Source organism: Podarcis tiliguerta (assembly GCF_965153285.1).
Source record: "Podarcis tiliguerta genome assembly, chromosome: 16".
NCBI lineage: Eukaryota > Metazoa > Chordata > Lepidosauria > Squamata > Lacertidae > Podarcis > Podarcis tiliguerta.
The window spans coordinates 39,153,948-39,178,183 of NC_139549.1; the positions used below are offsets into that span (position 1 = coordinate 39,153,948).

Sequence of the window (24,236 nt, forward strand, 5' to 3'; positions counted from 1 at the left end):
AATGTGAACTGAATTGAACCTCCCCCATCCCTGCCCGGAGGTCCTGTCTGTTCCTTCTTTACCCAGCTGTTGCACAGATGTTGAATCTCTAAGTGCCCTGGGTGATTTTGGGTGGATAATGAATTCAGCGGAAATTGAACTGGGGGTGGGTTACTGGAGTAGAATATTGATTTGGGGGAATTAATGGTATTAAACTTGCTTTAGAAGTGACTGGGAGTAATAGAAGGGGAATTGAAATGATTTTGAGTTGGATCTATTGGAAATTAATTCGGGGTAAATGAATTAAAGAGAATCTGAATTGGGGAAGGGGGGCTCAAATTGGAGAAATTATCTGAGTGGTTTGGATGAGTTTTATCATAGTTAATTTGTAATGTTTCCTTTTTGCAGTAACTCTCCAAAGCTCTCAGCAAACGCCTTAAGCCCACACTTGCCAAAGAAAAAAGTACTACATCGTCTGCATATAATAAAATCTGCAGGGGTTTGTTTGACAGACTAGGGTAGTGAGTGTGGTAGGCTTCCTGCCAAATAATTTATGTAAAAATTGAAGATAGTAGGGGCAAGGACGCATCACTGTTTCACCCCATTGAGAAGAGGGACAGAGTGGGATACATGGCCTTTGCTCTTCCATTTCACCCGCAATCAAGTGATTGGATGAGAAATCATTTGGGCTGCCTTTTGGCACATTTGATGTCTTACTCAACATCTATACATATACACCTGTACATATTAGCAAATTGTATGCAGATTTGACACTGCTGCCTGCATGAGCTTAGAGAGTGTAACTAGGACATTCCCCAGCACTTCTATGGTCTGCTTTTCATGAGGTTATGCCTCACAGAGGCCTGCCAGATGCTCACAGGACCCAAGTGCAACAGCAGCACTAGGACTGGGCGATATATCAGTATATCATCCAAAACCAGTCTGAAGTCCATTTTGTGATATTGGTTTCATAATTTTGACCTGGCAATATATTGCGAATCATGATGTATGTGTGTGTGTTATGCAAAAATCACGATGTGGGGAAAACTGTGAAGCCAGCCAATGCCTCTACATAGCTCCATCCTTATTTCAAGCACCATGAAATATTGGTATATTGTGATGTTTCGCTGGTGATATATCACGATGTTGAATACCAGGTATCGCCCAGCCCTACTCCCTACTTGTAATTCCCAAGTGGAGGAGGATTGGTAGTGGTGAGCAAGCTCTCTTCAATCTGTTGTTGAATGATAGAATTATAGAATAGAGTTGGAGGGGTCCCCAGGGTCATTAATCCAACCACCTTCAATTCTGGAGTCTCACCACTCCTGATCTTGTCAGCCTGTGATAAACTGAGGAACCTCATGGTACTCCAGAACACCATTTGAAAGTCTCTAGACTGCCGCCAAGTCTTGAGTAAAGGCTACTTCAGACAACTTATTTATTCAGCAATCATCCTGATTTGCTTGTACAGAGCTTACACGGTGGTTAGACTATGTTTAACTTTTACTGAGCATTAATTTTGTTTTATTTATGGGGAGGTTATGTAACAATGAGAATCTCTTCTGATTCGCTTGCAGTGTGTTTACACTTCCTGTTAATCATGAATTCACCCTACAATTTTAAGTGCATTTATTAAAAAGTGAATTTGCTACACTAGGGCAACAGAGTACTTTAATCTCCTTTTTTTTAAAAAACCATTGATTTTCTACTTGCAAATGAATTAGATATCTTAAAAAAGGAAAGAGAACGAATAATATCAACAGTAACAACAAATTGGAGTACAGAGCCATCACGAAAAGAGGTGAAAATATAACCTGAAACCACCCTGTTGTGGTTCATTGCATGTATGGCAGTCAGATGAAAGTGTCATTCCACAGTGTTCCAACTGGCGGTTCGAAGCCATGCTCAATAGTTTGTGCATATTCAGTACAGGACATCATTTTGCATTAAAAATTGTGTTTTTCTTCCCAGAGTGGTGCTCCCACATCTCATGACTGCCACTCTTGGTTCCTCTACTCTTCAGTTCACTTTGCATTTAAAAGTGAACCTACCTAATTCATATTTTCCGAAACAGTGTGTGAACTGAAACAGCTGTCTTTCAAAATTCACAATCTTGTGAATTTTACAACAGAGTGCTCCCGTCAGTTATGTGTTCATAACTTTTAAATAAAAAAGCATAACCTATAACGAGGTGTGCATATAGATGCACATATTAGTGAATATGGCATGCAACATGTGTTATATTAGGGAAAATCACTTTGCAAAAATGTGCATGTAAGCTAAAATTGCATACAAAATCGGTGTTTTAGGAGAAATTCACCCTAAAATGCTAATAAATGTTTTGAGGACTTTAAAAAATAACAATACTTCAAACTGATATGGAAACGTAGAAAACTGAATTTAAGATTGAGAAACTGAGAGAAACCAAAACTGCCAGCTTCACCTATACCTGACTTCAATCCATTAACCCACTTCATTAGAATCTCTACTTCATTTCAAAATGGTAGAATTGGAGGTTGGCAGGAGACTTGGTCTAAGCCCGGCCTGGTTGAATGTTCTTAGCTGAATGTTCTTTCAGACTGGCTCTGAATAAACAAAGCAACGTTGTGTAAGGGTAATGGAACAGAAGTGCATCACTTCAGCGCAGGAATTTTTAGTATATAGTTGAAAAGATTAAAACCTTTTCTGCAAGCTGTTGGTGAATCTAAAGAGCCAACAGAGATCTCTACAAATGTGAAGTGTCACCGGGCACAATCCGCTGAGAACTTGAAGAGGAGCCGCTGTGCAGTGGCCAAGCACATGCTCTGCATGCAGAATCCCTGGCGCCTTCAGATAGAAGAGGGGAATTAATACCTTTGTCTGAAACGCTGGAGAGCTGTTTTGAGGCTTGGTGTGGGGATGACTGAACTGGAGCGATCATTCATCTGATCTGGCATTGGGGAGCTTCCTGGGTTGCCTGGGTGCACCACCGCGAAAGGAATGGGAGCACATAGCTGATTTCAGTAGAGGTAGGAAAGTGTTATTTTTATGGTTTGTGACAAAGGAAACTGCTCTGGCTGTTAATATGCAATCGGGCACAGTTCAAGCTTTTGCTTTTAGCATTTAAAGTGCTAGAAAAACCTGAGATCAGGGTATCTAAGGGGCTGCCTCGCCCACCATATCCCTGCCTGGCAACTGCGCTCCTCAGATGGCGCATGGCGGAGAGTACCGTATCCCCCAGGGATGAGCTTAGCCTGTATTGAGAGTTCCTTCTCCAGAATCGGTTACCAGCCAAAATGAGACCAGTGCCTAGTGTGGTGATGTTTAGGCACCCACTGAAGACATTTCTTTAACTTAGGAAGGCTTTCCTTGCAGTGTAACCCAGTCATTTGTAGGTTACATCTATTTTATATCTGATGAAATTGCTTTGTGGCTTTTAGAATTTGTGTGGATGCCTTTTTGGTTTCTAGCATTTGTGGAACTGATTTTATTGTTCTTAGAGTTTCTGTTTGTGTGTTTTATTCTGTTTTTATTGTGTACATTGCTTTGGTGGCTTTATGTTGTGAAGCAGACTATAAATTTGTGTACTGTTAATAATAATTAATAATAACAACAACTGCCACAACTTGAGAAGGAAAGGAGGACAGGCAATAAAAAGTGAGAAAATCACTGACAGTGGTTTATTGGCCAATGTGTTTCCAAGCCTTCCAACTTTTCTTTAGTGGCAAGGAATACAATCTCCAATGCTATCTCAACCTTTAAAATAAGCATGAGATCAGCATGGGGTGCCCTTGGTGGGTAGGACCCACCCCTCATGCCTCTATTAGCCCACCACTTTATTATTATTTTTCTGATGTTCAAATCAGTGGCTGCTTCTGGAGAGTTCAGTTTTAGTTTCTCACAATACCCCCTGACAGAGTGTTACACAGGGACGCGGGTGGCGCTGTGGTCTAAACCACTATGCCTTATGGGCTTGCAGATTGGAAGGTCAGTGGTTTGAATATGCATGATAGGGTGAGCTCCCATTGCTCTGTCCCAGCTTCTGCCAACCTAGCAGTTCGAAAGCATGCCAGTGCAAGTAGATAAATAGGTACCGCTGTGGCAGGAGGAAGGTAAATGGTGTATCTATACGTTCTGGCTTCTGTCATGGTGTTCTGTTGCACCAGAAGCAGTTTAGCCACATGACCTGGAAAGCTGTCCACAGACAAGCACTGGCTCCCTCGGCCAGTGAGATGAGCACCACAACCCCATAGTCACTTTTGATTGGACGTAACTGTCCAGGGGTCCTTTACCTTTTACCTTTACACCAGGGCATTGCGTGAAATTTAAAATGGAGGCTTCACCAGATGCTAATCAGAGGACAGTTGGTAAAGACCATTGCTGCAACGGGGGCATTTTCCCCATGGTGCTCTCAACTCTTGAGTTGGCTTTGCTTTGAAATAACCTATAAACCAAGGAAGGAGGAAGGGCCAGAGAAGATTCTTTTCACTTCTTTGCAATTTATGCAGAAATTTGATTGATTTCCCATCTCTCTCTCTCTCTCTCTTACTCACTCACTCACGTAAAACAAGGCCCTATTTACCCTTTACATGCCCTTCCTTCAAGTCACCTCCTACCTACACATGACGCACACATCATGCTTAACGTAGATTACTTTGGAGTAAGTTGCCATTGATCAATCATCACAATTTATAACACTCCCACTCTACCGCCATGCCTCTCTGGTTTGGAAAGTCCCATTCAAGGTAGGGCAGATTAGTTCTCCTGTAGCGCAAGAGTGGGTAACCCGTAGCCCTTCAAACTCTCTTGGGCTCCAGCTTCCATTCGACACAGCCAACGGGGCCAGTGGTGAGGAGTAATGGGCACTGTAGCCCACCGCTAACTGGGGGGGGGGGGGGGCAAATGTTCCATATCCCTCACTATACCACATTTAAAACCCAGCCTTGCAAGTGAGTCCATAAACAGTGCTGATCTAGGGAGGGGCAAGAAAAAGAGCCCACTTTCACCTAGTTTACCAAAGCACACATGGCTGGTTTCCTTTAGCTCGCCACAGGCGATTGGGAGGGCGGTTATTTACATGTCTGCTTTAACGGCACAGTAGTCAGCACTAATTTGTTAAATCCCTGCCAGGACTTGGTTCTTTTGGAGTAAAAAGTAATGTGGGGGGAGGGGGAAACACATTAAAGCACTTTTCCCCCCAGAGAAGCAGGAGGCAGAACATGTTGGGAAACAGGTGGAGTTTATCACAAATGAGATAAAATTGGCACATTAACGCAGAAATAATCAGAGGTGCAAATAAAAGGTCTTAAACAGGGGAGCAGACTGGGGAGGAGGACTGTTTGCTGAGATTGGGACTTTCACTGCAGCGCTTGATTATGCAATTTCTGTAGTACATAGAAGTTTGCTAGCTCTTTACTTGTTGAGTTCAGAATATATAATTTCTATTGCAGAAGAGCAAAGAAAATGGGTTAGCCCTCAAAAATTTCCAAAACCAATGAACTTTTCTGGACAACTTAAGTCTTATCGACGAGGCATGATGTGAAAGAAGATGTCAGTGGTGTCCCTTGTGTCTAAACCAATTTTGTGTGGCCTTCTGTGCAACCCAGCATGTTCCTTTCTTGAGAAGGGAAGATAGAACCTTGCTGGTGTCCAACTCTCATCAGCCCCAGTCAGCATGGCCAGTAGTCAGGAATGATGAGAATTGTAATCCCAACAACAACTGCGGCCTGTGATTAGCTTGACTTCATATTGATCAGCTAGTTAGTACTGCTTTTGAATATAAAAACCCTCAAACTCTTGTTTGGGAACACAGTGAGCAAACTCACCTCATATAACTTAACTTCTAGTATATATTTTGGAAAGCTGTTGTCCTCTACGCATTTGGACACATCTTCAGATATTGAAACCCAATTTTTACATTTGGGTTGTTGAGATCAAGGAGAGGCTTTCATCTGTGTTTGGATAAAATTGGGCACCATTTTGAATCAAGATGGTGGACGGAACCTTTCCAAACTTCACTGATTTTTTTTTTGGGGGGGCGGCATTTCTTATAATTCATGATCAACAGCAGGCACTTTCCCACTAGTACTTGATACATGCATTTATCTGTCTGCAGTCCTGGAATTCTCAAATAAAATGTTAATCAGTTTATTACTAAATTCTCCCAGCTACAGCCCTTCCCCAGACAAAACCTCTTTGTTTCTTTCTTCTCAAATTATACACCATATTGTTCAGTTCCCTCAGTGAAGTGTTATCAATATTTCCCCCCCTCTCTGGATTCCATCTGTGCTATCTGAGTGGCTTTGCTAACAGGAAAAACACCCTTGCACTGACTTTCACTTGCAAAATATGACGCTCATGGGTGGGGCGGGGGGGGGGGCACAAGAACTCTCTTTTCCTGGTCTGTGTCCAAAGTCAGTTCTTGTTATTTAGACCCTGTAGTATTGAATCACTCTTTCACTTTCAAAACAGTCTGAAACCTTTAGCCAAATGTATCAGACATGCATTGAACATAGTATTTGGACTTAGGCAAGCCAGACTCTCTCTGCCTCTGCTACCCCCCCCCCATGTCACAACACCAGTCATTGGAAGCTAGAATGGATAATACTAGCGTATCTTGCCTTTTTCAGAGAAACCACACAGGCATCATGCATTTGCAATGTTTCAAACATTCTCTAAACAGCAATATACATGCTAGATACTGTCGTCAATAAATATCCAATTTTTCAAACAGAAATCAGCATTCAGCCCTTCCTCGTGAACTGTTTACATTGTGGTTTTTGAAAATCTTTCAGTTTGCACATTTACTCAGAACTCGTTTTAAATAAAGCAGCATTAAAATCTAATAAATAACAAGCAGGCATAGGTAAAAAAAAGAGGACCAAAGTACATGGTCTTTCCATGTATGTTTTCTTTAAACTTGGTTCTTTGGTTATATATATATATATATATATATATATATGTATGAGAACAATCAGAATTTGCACCACTGGTCTGAAATAACTGCAATGTGCCTGTGTGGGTGAGCTTTCTACACCCCCCCTCTAGAACAGGTGGTTCATCAATCTGCTGTAAACATAACTCCATGTTTTTAAATTTCTGATTTCCTATTTTATTCCTTCTTGTAGTTTGTTTTTTTTTTTAAGATGAACTTCATATACTTATGCCTTCAATTTACTGGGCTCTTGGTTGCCAGGGGACCATGCAATGATTTAGTTTTTGAAGTTGCAGGAGAGTTTTTATCATGTGCTAGGTTAACAGTGCAAATCCTCTACTCTGCAGTAAACCCCACTGAGTTCAGTGGGACTTGCTCCTAGAATCATAGAATCATAGAATCATAGAGTTGGAAGAGACCACAAGGGTCATCGAGTCCAACCCCCTGCCAAGCAGGAAACACCATCAGAGCACTCCTGACATATGGTTGTCAAGCCTCTGCTTAAAGACCTCCAAAGAAGGAGACTCCACCACACTCCTTGGCAGCAAATTCCACTGTCAAACAGCTCTTACTGTCAGGAAGTTCTTCCTAATGTTTAGGTGGAATCTTCTTTCTTGTAGTTTGTATCCATTGCTCCGTGTCCGCTTCTCTGGAGCAGCAGAAAACAACCTTTCTCCCTCCTCTATGTGACATCCTTTTATATATTTGAACATGGCTATCATATCACCCCTTAACCTCCTCTTCTCCAGGCTAAACATGCCCAGCTCCCTTAGCCGATCCTCATAAGGCATTGTTTCCAGGCCTTTGACCATTTTGGTTGCCCTCCTCTGTACACGTTCTAGTTTGTCAGTGTCCTTCTTGAACTGTGGTGCCCAGAACTGGACACAGTACTCCAGGTGAGGTCTGACCAGAGCAGAATACAGTGGCACTATAACTTCCCTTGATTTAGATGCTATACTCCTATTGATGCAGCCCAGAATTGCATTGGCTTTTTTAGCTGCCGCGTCACACTGTTGGCTCATGTTAAGTTTGTGGTCAACCAAGACTCCTAGATCCTTTTCACATGTACTGCTCTCAAGCCAGGTGTCACCCATCTTGTATTTGTGCCTCTCATTTTTTTTGCCCAAGTGCAATACTTTACATTTCTCCCTGTTAAAATTCATCTTGTTTGTTTTGGCCCAGTTCTCTAATCTGTCAAGGTCGTTTTGAAGTGTGATCCTGTCTTCTGGGGTGTTAGCTACCCCTCCCAGTTTGGTGTCATCTGCAAATTTGATCAGGATGCCCTTGAGTCCATCATCCAAGTCGTTGATAAAGATGTTGAATAAGACCGGGCCCAAGACAGAACCCTGTGGCACCCCACTAGTCACTCTTCTCCAGGATGAAGAGGAACCATTGATGAGCACCCTTTGGGTCCGGTCAGTCAGCCAGTTACAAATCCACTGAGTGGTAGCATAGTCAAGACCGCATTTTACCAGCTTCTTTACAAGAATATCATGGGGCACCTTGTCAAATGCCTTGCTGAAATCAAGGTAGACTACATCCACTGCGTTCCCTTCATCTACCAGGCTTGTAATTCTGTCAAAAAATGAGATCAGGTTAGTCTGACATGACTTATTTTTCAGAAATCCATGCTGACTATTGGTGATCACAGCATTCCTTTCTAGGTGCTCACAGATTGTTTGCTTAATGATCTGCTCCAGAATCTTCCCTGGTATTGATGTTAGACTGACTGGGCGGTAATTATTTGGGTCCTCTCTTTTCCCCTTTTTGAAAATAGGGACAACATTTGCCCTCCTCCAGTCTGCCGGGACTTCGCCTGTTCTCCAGGAATTCTCAAAGATGACTGCCAGTGGTTCTGAGATCACATCTGCCAGTTCTTTTAATACTCTTGGATGCAGTTCATCTGGCCCTGGAGACTTGAATACATCTAAACTAGCCAAGTATTCTTGTACTATCTCCTTAGTTATTCTGGGCTGTGTTTCCTCTGCTGAATCATTTCCTCCAAATTCTTCAGGTCGGGCATTGTTTTCTTTATCGGAGAAGACTGAGGCAAAGAAGGCATTGAGGGGTTCAGCCCTTTCTGTGTCCCCTGTTTGCATTTCACCATCTTCTCCTCTGAGTGACCCCACTGTTTCTTTGTTCTTCCTTTTGCTATGAACATACCCATAGAAGCCTTTTTTGTTGCTTTTAACCTCTCTAGCAAGCCTGAGTTCATTCTGTGCTTTAGCTTTTCTGACTTTGTGTCTACACGTGCTGGCTATTTGTTTGAATTCCTCTTTGGTGGTTTCGCCCCTTTTCCATTTTTTGTACACATCCTTTTTTAATCTTAACTCAGTTAAAAGTTCTTTAGATAGCCACCCTGGCTTCTTTAGGCACCTTCCATGTTTCCGTCTCAATGGTATTGCCTGAAGTTGTGCTTTTACTATCTCCCTCTTAACAAACTCCCAGCCATCATGAACTCCCTTTCCTTTTAGTATTACTGTCCATGGGATCTCACCCAGCACTTCCCTAAGTTTTATGAAGTCGGCTTTCTTAAAGTCAAGAAATTGAGTCCTAGTATGCTTGGCTGCTCCTTTCCGTTGTATAGTAAACTTCAGAAGAGCATGATCACTTGCGCCTAATGATCCTTCCACTTCTACCCCATTAACCAGGTCATCGACATTGGTTAGGACCAGATCTAAAATGGCTGTTCCTCTTGTTGCTTCTCCCACTTTCTGGACAATGAAGTTGTCTGCAAGGCCAGTGAGGAATCTGTTTGACCTTATGCTCTTGGCTGAGTTTGACATCCAACAAATATCTGGGTAATTGAAGTCCCCCATTACTACTATCTCCCTTCCTTTTGCATGCTTGGCCATCTGTTCCAGGAAGGCATCATCTATGTCCTCCGTTTGGCTTGGGGATCTATAGTAAACTCCCACAATGAGGTCACTATTATTCTTCTCTCCCTTAATTTTGACCCAAATGCTCTCACTTTGGCTTTGAGGTTCTAAATCTTGGATCTCTTCACAGGTATACACATCCCTGACATATAACGCCACTCCTCCTCCTTTCTTGTCTGGTCTGTTTCTCTGAAATAGATTGTATCCCTCCATTTTTACATTCCAATCGTGGGACTTATCCCACCAGGTTTCAGTGATGCCTATTATGTCATATTTAGTTTGCTGTACCAAGAGCTCAAGCTCATCTTGTTTATTTCCCATGCTTTGTGCATTAGTGTACAGACATTGAAGTCCATTAGTCATTCCCCCGTGTCTCTTATTTAAGGATTTTTTCCTCCCACCACTAGGTCTGCTTGCTGTTTGCTCCATTTGGTCTATGACATTTGGATGATCATCTTCATCAATTAATAGACTCCTACCTTCAGGAGCACTGTCTCCCTCCCCCACATTAGTCAGTTTAAAGCCCTCCTGATGAGGTTTCTTAGTTTTTTGGCAAAAACATTCCTCCCAACCGTTGTGAGGTGCAGCCCATCGCTTGCCAGAAGTCCATCCTCAAGAAACTGCAGTCCGTGATCTAAGAATCCAAACCGTTCCTGTTTACACCATTTGCGAAGCCAGCTGTTTACTTCCACTATTTTCCTCTCTCTCCCTGGGCCACGTCGTTCAACTGGGAGGACAGATGAATATCCTCCGTATATGCATGTAGGATTGAGGCTAAGGGCTCAAATTTTCCATAGTAAAATTGGGAGTCCTCATAGTATCAATCTACACCAGCTGTAAAAATGCTTTATTGTCAGCGAAACAGCTGGGAAAACCAGACACACACGCAGTGACTCCCGTGTTTATGGCCTCAATATCGATTTGTTTCTGAAATATGTCATATATGGCAATGGAAATGTTAGGGTTTGGTTTTTAATTTTTTTTAAGACTATCTTTTTATTTAAATTTAATTTTGCTACATTAAATGCCTCTCTCATGTATCAGTCTCATCTCTCATGTATCAGGTTGCATGCTACTGGTTTCAAATCCAGTTTCAAGGTGTCCTCCCAGACCAGTTTATATACATTCCACACAATCATATGGAAGGGCTGGCTGATGTTGCATGAGTGCAGGATCCCACCCTCATCTGGGACTGAGCCCATGTGCAGACCAGCTCTTACTGCAGGCTTGTACGAGTTGCATCCAGGTGACCAGACAGAGAGGCTTCACAAAAATCAATCGCGAGTAGCCTGAGAGACAGAGAACACATACAGTTGGATAGGCAGAAATTACTATGGGCTACTTAGTTTGATGGACTTATTTCCATGGCTGCCTTGGTTACCACCAGTTGGTGTAGCAGCAGCAGCAGCAGGTTTCTGGAACCCACCTTACTTTCTAGGGTTGTAAGTTGTTTAAAATTGCTCTTAATACCGTGTTGCAACCTGCCCTGGGACCTTAGGATGAAGGGGAGGTAATAATAATAGATGCACTGGAAAGCTAGTAACCGTGTGTGTGTGTGTGTGTGTTGTGTGTGGTGGGGTATGTGGAGAATGACCAGGCATGGAGGTAGCCAGTCTATCTAACTAACTTAACAGCTGCATGTTTAAAATGGTCTCTGCCCTGGAAGTGGGCTGGAGAAGTTTGTGTGGATGGAGACTGTCTGTTGATCTTGGACAGGGAGAAAGGAGCATGTGAGGGTGGCCACTGCCCTCTGCTGTCCCTTGCCTCACCCCTCCCCGGTTAAATTTCCATGAGTTAGAGCGATGACGATGTTTCACAGCTTGGAGCGAGCCGAAATCCCCAAAGCGCGCCTTTGGCCGCCCGCTGTCACGTATTGAATTTCTGACATACCAGGGGGAAGTCTGCCGAGCCTCTTGGATGATGCAGAGTTCAAAAGCCTCCCTAGCAGCCTCCTGCTTGTTTGTACAGGGGTGATTAGCCAATGCATTTGCTGCCTGCTCCTGATTTCCCTCCTGCTTGCTTGTTAAGCCCATGTTGCTTTGGCTTCCCTCTAGGAGATTGATGTTCAGGGACTGGTGCTGACATCCTCCACGGCCAATGCTGCTCTGAGCTCCTCCAGCATACGGACACATCAGGTGGTTGTCTTGTGCCCCCGAGGTAAGTTATGTGGCCGTACCTCAAGAGAGAGAAGATGTACATCCTCTGCTATCTGATTCCTTTGTTTCCCTCTCCCTCCTGTATTTCTGGCTGCATATTGTTTGTGCTGGGGGGGTTACTTTCTGCACCCAGCTACAAGGATATACGAACTTTGTGCCTGCATTAATCAGGTAAGGTAAACAAGATACTTACAATTTCTCCTTGTGTCATTTATTCAGCTTTTGCTGCTTGCAGTTCAGGACAGATTGTGGCAAAGATTTTTTTGTTGCCCCCCCCCCCCCGATCACTGGAAATGTAATTTGGCTACCTTTCTGGCTTTTGAGACCTCAGCCCACCTGCTTTCATATTTTTACAGTCATAAGGGCGGGAAACGTTTTTTTAAAAAAAGAATGAAAACGAAAGCTTTTACATCATGAAACTGTTCTGGGAACGCATTTTGGATCCTCCACTCATGAATCGCAGCATATGGACAGCCTTGCATGTATGAAAACAATATTCTGCTGTGTATAGTGCGGAAAAAGGTGGAATTATGCAACTGAGATGGGGCCTTTTCAGTAGTGGGCCATGCTTGTTGAATGTTGTTTCCAGGGAGGCACACCTGGCGCTGTTTTCAGGTTCCAGGCAAAGGCTTTTCTCTCTGTTGGGGCTTTTAGACCTCAGTTTGAAAGGTGACACTGGGGCCTCGTTTAGTGGGATAGGATCTGTAAGTCCTGATCTGTTCAGCTGTGTTTTTAGAACTTTGTTGGTTCTCATTTGGTTTCAGTGTAAGTCACTTTGGGTTGCTCTGTGAGAAAAGAGACCAAAAAACAGAATAAGCAAACACATTTAAATAAATACAATCCATATAAATCATGAAAATGTTATTTGTATATCTTTTTGTTTCTGCTAATTGTGGCCGGGGACAAAGATCTATGCAACATATAGTTAGTTGCCTTTATGCAGGAATTCCTATCCATCCATCTTCCCTAACCTCCTCTGCCACTCCAGGGCTTCTGAGATTTCACTGGGAATAATAGAAGAGCTAGAAGGTTCTAGCAGCACTTCCTAAGGGAGGAAGAGAGGGAGAGGAGAGAGGGAGGAGGAATTTGATCTGCTTTTCACAGCAGGCTGATTCAATCAGATGCCCCCCAAGCGTGCAAATCGCAACACAGCGACTACCTCTGCACTGCAAACTTCTTTGGGTTTTGTGATGCAGCTTCAGTCTGCACATAAATATGTATTATACATGAAAGATGTGTATTTTGGGGCGTGTTCCATGTTTTAAACATGTGCATTTACATAAAATACATGTACAATTCAGATGTGGACTTTTCAGGTGCGTCTTCCCAAAAAATTAACAAATGCAGAAGATAGTTTTGGACGGAAAGGACATAAAACTGAGTGCCTTTGAGACTGAAATGGGATGGAATTACTTACACAATCCATTCCCTCTTACAAGGTCCAGCATTCATACAGTCCCAGAGAGCCTTGGCAGGCACGTCTCCATGGCCCAGCCCCACAGAAACCCTGTAACACCCATAGAAAGGAAACTTCAGGGCGGATGGACGGCACAATTCCTTGCCACCTCCAAGTTACCCCTCTGCTGGAGGCCAGCAACACCCAGGGCAGAAGGAGTCTCTCAGTTTGTCTGAACCTCTCTACAAATGTCTGAACTCTGAGGAACTTGTCTGTGACGAAGTGGCTCTTTCTGCCATTCCAGCAACATGTGAAGCAGGTCTAAATATATCTCCCGAATGTGGTTAGTTTGGGGTTACTTCCTTATCTGTCTCCTTTCTAGTGAAAACTCCTAGCTCTGCACATGATTCAGGCACCTCATGGGTAGAACTAAGGAGGAAAGAGTGGGTTGATGCCTGTGGGCTCCCAGCGCAGGGTTGACTGACTGCGTACTTCCTGTTATCAACAGAAGGCTCCAACTAACTTTGCTGGTTTTAAATTTATTCTTTTGCTTTTAATCTGGGATTCTCTTCTGTCTTTGAAAGCAGACGCCTGAAATGTCTGCGGTGCTTGTAGTGGGTTGTCCATAGGAGAGAACAAATGCACTATAGAAATGGTTATACAACTAAACATTAGAAAAAACATTTTGCCCCGTCCGGGCCAGTGCTAAGAAGAAGATTCCCAAAGGATCTGTTTCCTTCTTCTTCTAAACCTTGAAGGTCCATTTCCCAAACACATTTGTATGCTGTGAGAAGTTCTGCTGATTTTGCAAAAGATAAGTCATGACAGGAGTCAGTTGCTCAAAATGATTAGAGATGGGGATTAATTTGATTCAGTTTTCTTTGAAAGCTGAATTTATCAAATTGGCCCTTTCTGAAATAATATGAGAACCAAAACACAGCCATCCATCAAAATTGGCACTTATCTATGTGCCCTAATGGTGGCCAAGAGACGGATACTGATGAACTGGAAGAATGAAGATAGGATACCCTTTAATCAATGGACTGACAATATGACAACACTTGCAACTTAGGAATGTACTGCTTACAGATGTAGACTTTGTTTGGATAAATATGACAACATTTGCAATGAGTAGGATATTAATATCTATCTACATACATATTGGGACGTGGGTGGCACTGTGGGTTAAACCACAGAGCCTAGGACTTGCCGATCAGAAGTTCATTGGTTCGAATCCCCGCGACGGGGTGAACTCCCATTGCTCAGTCCCTGCTCCTGCCAACCTAGCAGTTCGAAAGCACGTCAAAGTGCAAGTAGATAAAGAGGTACCACTCCGGTGGGAAGGTAAACAGTGTTTCTGTGTGCTGCTCTGGTTCGCCAGAAGCAGTTTAGTCATGCTGGCCACATGACCCAGAAGCTGTATGCCGGCTTCCTTGGCCAATAAAGCGAGATGAGCGCCACAACCCCAGAGTCGGTCATGACCGGACCTAATGGTCAGGGGTCCCTTTACCCTCTACCTTTACATACATATTAGGTTAATAACACCGTATCAATTCATATTAGAATGTATGGGAGGATATTACATTGTGTGTGTGTGTGTGTGCGCGCACACACACACATCTTCGTTCTTTTCCCCCCTCTCACTTCCCCCTTTCCCCCCTGTATTTCTTTATAATTTAAATTATTTCAATAAAATATTAATATTATAGGAGAGGCACTCCATTCCCTTGATCATTTCAGCTGCCCTTTTCTGAACCTTATCCAACTCTAAATTGCATCTCACGTGCACATTAAGCAAGCCTTGCCTTTTTTTAACCTTTTGGTTTATTTATAAGCATTTATAAGCATTGGGGAGGATATCAGCAGATTACCCATTCACACAGATTTGGCAAGAGATTTTGAGGCCAACAATCCGTCCCTGCTGATTTGGAAAATGTCATACTGGTACTTGTGGCCATCTGACTCACTGAATTTGGTGACTTGGTAGTTCATAACTACGTTCTCTTAGGTATGTAATGGCTCCTTTCCTGACTCCAGGGTGGGTGGTGGTTGTGGCCTGTTGCGGGCTTCCCCTCTTTCCCTGGGGGCCAAAAGGCTCCCTGTGACGGTTGGCCCTTGGGTCCTCCCCTGGCTGACCACTGTGGATGGTGGGATAGCCCACCAACACCAAAATCTGAATTGTCCAGTCAGGGGCAGGCAAGGGAACTTAGGTGGTGGACCAGATTGCGGATGCCTTCACTCTGGTCCTCTTCCTGACAATAAAAGCCAGCTGCACTCAAATCTCACATACCAAGAGCATTGACATGTCTTTTTGAATCGCCTAAAACTCTCCGGAAACAGAAAGCTACCGACACCTTCACTAGCCTTTGAGGTAAGCAACACAATTCTGACAACTCTTTGGGAAGTTCCAGGCATTGTCCTAAAAAGGGCTTTTGTGAAAAACATAAACTCCAGAGTCACTCTCATAAGGGTTATGTAACTGAGCAGAAGAGAGCCCTGGGCTCTGACATCACTGCGGAGTGCCCCTCCGTCCCCCCTCCCAGCAATGTGTAAAATATCACGGCCTCCGGATGTAAGAGCACGTTCTCTCTTGCTATTCCTGATCCAGCAGGAAAACGTGGACAGCTCCTTCCCTTGCGGTTTGCTATGTTGTAAATAATATCTTGGCCGGGTCACACGTCCTGCCGCTCTTGTGATGTGGCGTCTCCAAGAAAGGGGGGGGGGGGAGGAATGTAAACAAAACAGTTTTTGGTTGTTGTGAAGGAAAAATGTCTCTCAGTATTGTGGAAAATTAGCGCTGGGGTGGTTCTACCCTTATAGGGCTTAAAAAATTAAAAAAAAGCTGCGGACTCATAAAGTTTGTGAAATTTTTGTTTTAAATAAAACTAATTGAATTTGAAAAGTACATAAGCCTACAAAGTTGCTAGTGCACATCATTTTCTTCTAATCGAGCCTGCCTGCAACAAGCTAAGTTGTGGTACTTCAGTTGTCTGCAAATGAAAAGGATAGTCTTCTAAATTACAAAATATTTTTTTTTTTTTGTCAATTATGGGCCTATTTATAATCATTCATGTTTTAGTAGCATCCAGATTGAGTTGTTGCATGGGCAGTGATCAGGGACAACAGGCATTGTAGTCCGACAACTTCTGGATGGCCACAGGTGAGCTAACTTTGATCCTGTCCAGCATCCTGTTTCTCACTGGTAGCCCACAGCAAAGGCAGGAGGGCCGATGCCTTTGAACACCAGAAAGGGTTTTTCAGGGGGTGGGGGGGAATAATTTTGGGAGAAAATCCAAACTGCTATTATAATTCCTCAGGAATGCAATCCTTCTCCTTAATAAAAATCAGAATATCTTTGGAAATTTAAAAAAAGATTACAGAAGATTATTATCAGCATGAGCTAAAGAAGTCTGCCCTGTAGTCCTTGGTTGTTGACCAAAGGGGAGAAATGGCGACCCAGGCCCACCCTGGCTAATTTGTATCAGCCATGAAAGGTTGATTGGATGGAGCCCAGAGTAAGGTGAATGCTTTGTTATGTGATCCCGGGTGCCTTGAAGGATACGGTGATGTAGCCACTCTTGGGAAAAACCATCGCCCTGAACCCAGAGGTTTTATATTGACTAATGCCTGGCCTCCGGTTTTGAGGGCGGGAGGATTGAGAAGATGGGAGCAGTTCAACTGCATATGCTCTAGGATTAAACTGATAGACCTAGTTTTGAGACAGTATCTGGCTTCTTTGCCCCAGTGGATGACCTTAGTCAAACATATTACATCAGTGTTGAAAGATCTGCACTGGTTGCCCATTAGCTGCTGAATCAGTTGCCTTCTTTTTAAAGAATCATAGAAGGGTAGAGTTGGAAGGGATCCAAGGTCATCTAGTCCAACCCCCTGCAATGTAGGAATCTCAGCTAAAGACTCCATGACAGATGGCCATCCAATCTCTGCTTGAAAACCTCCAAGGAAGGAGAATTCACAACCTCCCAAGGGAGCCCGTTCCTCTGTCCAACAGCTCTTACTGTCGGAAAGTTTTTCAGTATATTTCGTCAGAATCTCCTTTCTTGTAAGATTCATACCCTCCAGAGCAGGAGAAAACAAGCTTGCTCCACCTTCTATATGAAGGCCCTTGAGATATTTGAAGATAGCTATCATATCTCTTCTCAGTCTCCTCTTTTGTAGGCTAAACATAGCCACTGCCTTCAACCATTCCTCATAAGGCTTGATTTCCAGAGCCTTAATCAGCTTGCTTGCCCTCCTCTGCACACCTTCCAGCTTGTCAACATTTTATTGAGAGCAGTACTTTTATTGTTTTCATGTGAACCGCTTGGAGCATTTTTTCAACCGTAAGCTGTGTAATAAGTAAGTAAAACAAACTTTTGTTTCTATAGAAACTCTCAAAGCCATTCTTGCTTACTTCTTAATGTGGCCTCTGTAGTTCAAAGAAATTCATGACTTTCTCCTTTTTTGGTTCCTGGAAATGGGAGAGTCTTGGATTGATTACCTTCAGGTTTCGGAAACAGTTTGATCCCTGATGGCTATATATCAAATAAACAAAAATTCAAAATAGTGGGAATGATTGGTGAAAATAAGCTATTTTGGAGGAAAGGTAGAGCAACTGCTTTTAAAATGAGAAAATTTTTTTGGGGGGAGGGGAACACTTTGACATTTTAAAGTTAGTTTCTAACCAGGGATAGGATTAGGATATGTCTTTACATGGTGCTTCAAGCACACTGTAGTTTAAATGTCTGGGCTTTCTCCACCCTCCCCTAATCCTGATTCCTTAGAATTGAACCCCTCTGAAGGAAGCAAGGATGATGAACAGAGAATTCGCAAGACCCCAAGCAATAAATAAATCTACAGTTCCCAGTGTTCCTTTGGGAACAGCCATGAAGCCTTTCCAGCTAAGCCAGTTTTAAAAACTAGTTTGAAATGCAGAGATATCTTCAGATGGGCACTATATTGATATTGGTTGAGGGAACAGGAAAATGGAGCTCTCAGTTGCCAATAGTTTTGGGGTTTTATCTTGGCTGGTAGTTTTCTTTTGGGGGGTACAGTCAGAGGTTGGGATTGTTGTGTTAGTTGTCCTGGGTATAATACTTCCTTTTACACTGCTGCTATGGAACCGTGGCTTTTTGCTCGCTATACTGCCTTGGCATGCTAAATTTCACCCAGGGTGTGGTGTGACACAACAGCAGATGTCCCTAGGCATGTCACCCTCCCCAACCCTTTATGCCCACGTGCGGTTCTGTTCCCCCATTTTTAATGCATGAAAATAGCAGGAAGGTGCTGTACACTGGAGTACCACCCTGTGATTTGGGGGGGGGGGCACGTGGTGGGGTGGTAAACAGATTCCCCCCCCCCAAAGCAGTCAGTGTGACCATGAATGCTAAACTTGCACTAGACTACTAGAGCTTCTTGTGTTGTATGAAAGATCACATAAAGCATGAAAATTATAATGTAAGGAAGCATCATGAAAATGGAATAAAGTGCTGTCTAAGCGGCTTCCTCTTCTACCTCTCCTCACGCACTGCTGTGCCCAAGTGGGCTAATCTGGCAGCTTTGCCATTCATGCCACAGACCTGGGCCTGAGCTGCCATGATGTTTTCTCACGATGCCTTGGAACAACAATGCACTGGAAGGAGTGTGGAAAATTCAAATGGCAGCTTCGACCCAGCGGCCTGGCACAGAGGGCCCAGGGCAGGTCTCAGTGCCATGGCAAACTCTACCAGGGCTCCAGAAGGTGCCAGAAGTATGGAGCCGGTATTTTATTTTTATTTTTCAAATTTCTGTCCTGCCCTTCCCCTCAAAAGAGCCTATGGCAGCAAACCGCCAAGCAGCAAAAACAGCACAATCAAATAAATAAACAAAAAGATCAAAAACATTTGGAAAAAATTAGCAACGTATTTAAAACATTAAGGATATAAGAAATGTTTAAAAAGAGTCACAGCTAATAATTTCAATATTGCCAGGAACACGAACTCATGAGAGAGACGGCCTCTTTCCCTACAGACTCTCTTGGGTGTTCAAATCGACAGAGAGGGCCCTTCGTGGTAGTTCTTCCTTCCTCAGAAGGTTTTTTTTGGGGGGTGATCTGTAGGAAAGTCTTCTCTGTGGCAGCACCTAAACTGGGAATCCTCTGCCTCCCAGAGAGTTGCCCATCTGGTAACTTCATGATACAGCTGAAGACACGCCTCTTTACCCTGGTCTTTGCCACGCAAGATATATATTTTTAGGGCCCACCCTATTTTTGTGGTTGAATTTTTTTGTAAGTTTTTAAACAGTTTTTAACGTTGCTGTAACCCACACTGAGACTCTTAGGGTGAAGGGCAAGTAATAAATGAAGATAGTAAAATAGTAATAATAATAATAATAATAATAATAATAATAATAATAATAATGCTTGGGTGAACAAGAATGTTTCAAAATCCTATCTATTGATAAGTAATACTTAATATAGTTCAAACCAATGTTAGTGGTTTTTATACATTGTAAGTTTCGTTTTGGGTTGAATCCTTTTTCAATTTATCGTCTTGTTGACTTCCTTCTGCCTCATTACGGTTTCAAAATGTTAATAAAGGTTAGGGTTAATTTGTAATTTGTAAGGGAACTCTTGGCATTGAAACGAACACAAAAACGAACAAGTTGAGTCATCTGTCACAGGATGCAGGTCCACCCCCACCGGCCTGCTTTCAGAGCTTCAGGTCTTTGCTTTGGAATGAAACAGTTTTTCTGAAGCAGCCTACAAGATTGAGTTGGACAACCAGTGTTGAAGGGTCAGTGCTTCCCGGCAGAAGGCATGGCTTCCAAGTACTGGGCCCCAGTACCATTATGTTGTGTATAAATTAATTCCTGATGGTGATGGGTATTTCAGAGGAGAGGTCCTCAGTCTCCCATGCCCATCGGGTTCAAACAAAATGACACTCATCTATTTTCCCACCTCTTGCATTCCACTTTTTAAATTCTGTTAAGGCAAGGAGAACCTGAAAATTGTGCGTTCATCATTTTAAGTCATCTGGAAGCTGTTTGATTAAATAAATTCTTATTAAGAATAAAGAAATAAAAGAAATGATCTGTTCACTTTCTTCCAGCACACAGATGCTTTCAGGAAAATAAATTTCCTGAACGAGCCATTTGGACAGTCTCTGTGGACTTCAAGGTCCACATCATTAATTTAATTTTGCTGCTTTCATTAAAATTATCTACAGTTTTTTTATATATTATTATTACAACATACAGTACAGGTGCACTTAAAGTAGGAAACCAAGGCCATCTGAAAAGCATTTGGGGAAAGTAATTTTGAGGAGACTCACTAATGGTTTTGAAAGACTCTTGGAAACACAATATAAGGCAGGTCGGCATCAGCAGATGAAAAATGGAATGAGAGGAAAGAGGGCAATATTATCCCCAATCCCTCAGTACTGTATGTCTGTAGCTGAGCAGCAGGAAGAAGAGGCATTAAATTTTAAGGAAAATCTTAAAATGAACAAGAACCTTGTATATAAACAATAATGGGGATGATGCATAAGCAAAATACTTTTATCAGACAGGGGCTGCTAGCTCTTGAGTGCCCACTACCTGTTTGCTGAAGGCCAGAGGCATAGCTTGGTATTTAAAAGATTTGTGGCATGATTCCATAGTCACAAATTTGCAAAAAATTGCATGTGCCAATTAATATGTATATAGGCAATTTTAGAATCTGACTCTGATAGAAGGCAAACCACCTAATTTCCCATTCAAAATTACCCCATAGTAGAATTTATATTTGCTTGCACCCCATACCAGATCATCCCAAACCAATTCCTATTCAGTTCAGTTAATTTCTCAACAGATCATCCTACTCCAAGACAATTCAGTGACACTTTGGTTAGCCCCATTCGCTACTCCTAAAATTATCCCTAGATAAAGTCATGTTTACCCAGTAACTAAAGTCACTTCCACCCCCCGGTCTGTTCCCCACAAATTTAGTCTACAAAAGAACCTGGCAATAAAAATCACATTTCGGTCTTGTATTGGGAACAGAAGTAACATGGTGTTCCTGTGGTGTTTAAATAAGGGCCATAGCTAAGTGGTAGAGCATGTGCTTTGCACGCAACAGTCCCAGGTTCATTCCCCAGCATCTCTAGGTAAGGTAAAAGGTAAAGGACCCCTGGACGGTTCAGTCCAGTGAAAGGTGACTATGGAGTTGTGGTGCTCATCTCGCTTTCAGGCCGAGGGAGCCGGCATTTGTCCACAGACAGCTTTCCGGGTTATGTGGCCAGCAGGACTAAACCGCTACTGGCGCAGTGGAACACCGTGATGGAAACCAGAGTGCATGGAAACGCCGTTTACCTTCCTGCTGCAGTGGTACCTATTTATCTACTTGTACTGGGTTGCTTTTGAACTAGGTAGGGCTAGGAAAGAGTCCCTATCTGAAACTCTGGAGAACTGCTGCCAATCTTCCTAGATTTTGCCCATTGGCCTCTGCCTGCTAGACAGCAGCTCCCACTGAGGACTTCGGAGGCGAGGGAGGTCAGCTGAGCTGTGGGAACCTTCTCAGCTTACAATGCTTGCTGTTTCATTCAAATGGCCAAACTGTGGCTTGTACCTGGCAAACCATGGTTTGATTGCTCCAGACCAAACAGTAAAATATGGTTTTCTCTAAACTTAGGATTAGTAGGAAGGAGCACATTAGCCCAAGACTCATTTACTTGGTCCTAAAATTCAGTTTGGTATTGCTTCTGAACAAGCTCATGGTATCTGTGACATGTGGATTTCAGGGGCTGGACTACATGGCACTTGGGGTTCCTTCCATCTCTAGAATTCAATGAAGTGGGAAGGAGTGAAGTCTCTCTTAGATGTTAAGCACAAATCAGGACTCGTGCATCTGAAACAGAACAATCCCATTTGGTTACTGAAATGAGGCATGCAACAAGGTTTTTTGAATCCTAGCCAAGCTAAATAGGCAGTCATTATAAGAGCAGGAAAGCACCCAAAATCTCGTTTAGATTCTTGCTCATCTTCATCTAAAAAGGAAATTAAGTGAATTTTGCAAAATTGAATATAATAAAGCAGTGAGGGGGCGACTGCAGGGTTCAGCTGCCCTTTGGGCTGTTGCCATTTAAGCCCATTTCTGCTTCTACCACATCCAGTGAACCATCTCCTTCTCCAATCCTCTCATGGCTTGTTTTGCTACAGCACCAACCACAATTACAAGATGTGCAGAAGATACTTTAGCATAAAAATTGAAATAAGCAGGGCTTGCGGATTTATTTTTTTCCACATAAAAACACATTTGTGTGTGTGTCTGCAATTAGTCAAAATGCATTTTCTTTGCATTATTTATTGCCTGTGTTCCAGAAGCAGCCACAGTATATCTGTCCACAAGCAGACTGAGGAGATAAGTTCGCCTCTTTAAATAAAAATTTTAACGACTAAACAATGTAATTTGCCTCCCACTGAAGTCAATAGCAAAACTACCATTAGCCATAATGGGGCTAAATTACACTCTAAATATATTTAATGGGCATTAAAGAAACCCATTCTCTATTCCCAGAGACTAGGGGAAAGTAACAATATTTTTAAAATTATAATGCAGCATTTATGCATAACAATGTCAACCTTTGGCTCTGTAGGTCAAAACTGCTTTGGAAGTGCTGTGTTGCTGGTTCTCATATTGCTGCCCTCCAGACCTCTCATGGATGAGGCACACAAAGAAGGGCCTCCGATGATGAACGAAGGGTCTGGGTCAGTTCATGTGGGGAGAAGTGGAACTTGAGGTTCTGCGGTCCTCAGCCGTTTAAGGCTTTCTAGGTCAAAACCAGCATTTTGAATTGTGCTAGGAAACTAATTGGCAGCCAGTGAAGTCGGGTCAGGATTGGTGTTCTATGCTCAAACCGTCTCACCCCAGTGAGCAGTTTGGCCGCCGAATTCTTCACCAAGTTTAGGATCAGAGTTTTCCTTCTCCTAAAACACCTCCATAGTCGAACGTTTCGGAACTCGAACACCGAAAACCCGGAAGTAAATGCCTCAGTTTTTGAACACACCTCGGAAGTCGAACAGGAAACGTGACTTCCGTTTTGAATATTCCGTTTTGAGGCTTCCGCTTTCAGTTTTCAGTTTCTGAACGTTTCGGAACTCGAACGGACTTCATGGAACGGATTACATTCAAAAACCGAGGTACCACTGTACCTTCCCAGGTTGATGAGCCCCCCCTGCCCCTCACGTCCCTCTACGGAAAGTGCAGAAACGGCCTTCTTGACCATTGGAGCCACTCTTGGTCTCGTCTGCTCCATCTGCCAGAGCCTGCCTTCACATGCAGGGAAGACCTGCTTGCAGACTTCTCAGTGGGGCATCTCGTTGGCTGGTGTGAGAGCAGGATCCTGGACTAGATAGGCTACTGGCCTGATCCTGCACACTCTTCCTATGTTCTTATGTCAGATATTTTGAGGTAGATCCTTACTCCAGTTTCCTTTTTGTAATATAAAAGATAAGTATGTTCAGCCTTTTTGTTTAGAAACAGCGATCACATAAATGTTGGTTAAATTATTTCTCCCTGTTGCCACCCCCTCCCCTGTACTTCCAAACTCTTTTAAAATTGTGTCGTGTCCAAATTTCATCCTCAAGCATATCTGATTTTCCATCAGTTGCCTGGGTAGAACTCCCATGAGGATGTTGGGGTTGTGAGGGCAAAGGAAGCAATAAAAGTCTTTTAATGGGAAGCGGGGGGAAACAGCAAGAGAAACAATATTGCTTTTTATTTCTGTCTGGTGAGGAGCGGATTGTTTCAGACTGTAGTCTGCATGAGTGGAGATGGTGCACACCTGCCTGCCTCAGTTTTTAGTTTGATTGAAATTTCGTTCTGGCCTGCCCAATTTATGGCCCACCAAGCCACTGGCAAACTATGGGTGGTGTTAGGCTTCCAAGGGCTGAATCAACCA

At 43.1% G+C, this 24,236-nt stretch overlaps 1 protein-coding gene and 1 long non-coding RNA gene across 10 annotated transcripts in view; one reads left to right on the forward strand and one right to left on the reverse strand.

Annotated features, from left to right (window-relative positions):
• The window catches only part of LOC310666937, a 288,749-nt gene that overhangs the window by 111,452 nt on the left and 153,061 nt on the right, over nt 1-24,236 (reverse strand). The gene's annotated exons all lie outside the window — the stretch shown is intronic.
• Nucleotides 1-24,236, forward strand: part of PITPNM2 (phosphatidylinositol transfer protein membrane associated 2) — a 210,676-nt gene that overhangs the window by 21,815 nt on the left and 164,625 nt on the right. For 7 of the 9 annotated variants that reach the window (XM_083418121.1, XM_083418112.1, XM_083418123.1 and 4 more), the window contains exon 2: nt 11,826-11,928. The exons of 1 other annotated variant lie outside the window; for it this stretch is intronic. The gene's annotated coding sequence lies outside the window, so the exon portion shown is untranslated. Of the gene's footprint in view, nt 1-2,968; nt 2,988-11,825; nt 11,929-24,236 lie in introns of those variants that run through there. One more of the 9 variants, XM_083418116.1, reaches the window with a different exon arrangement.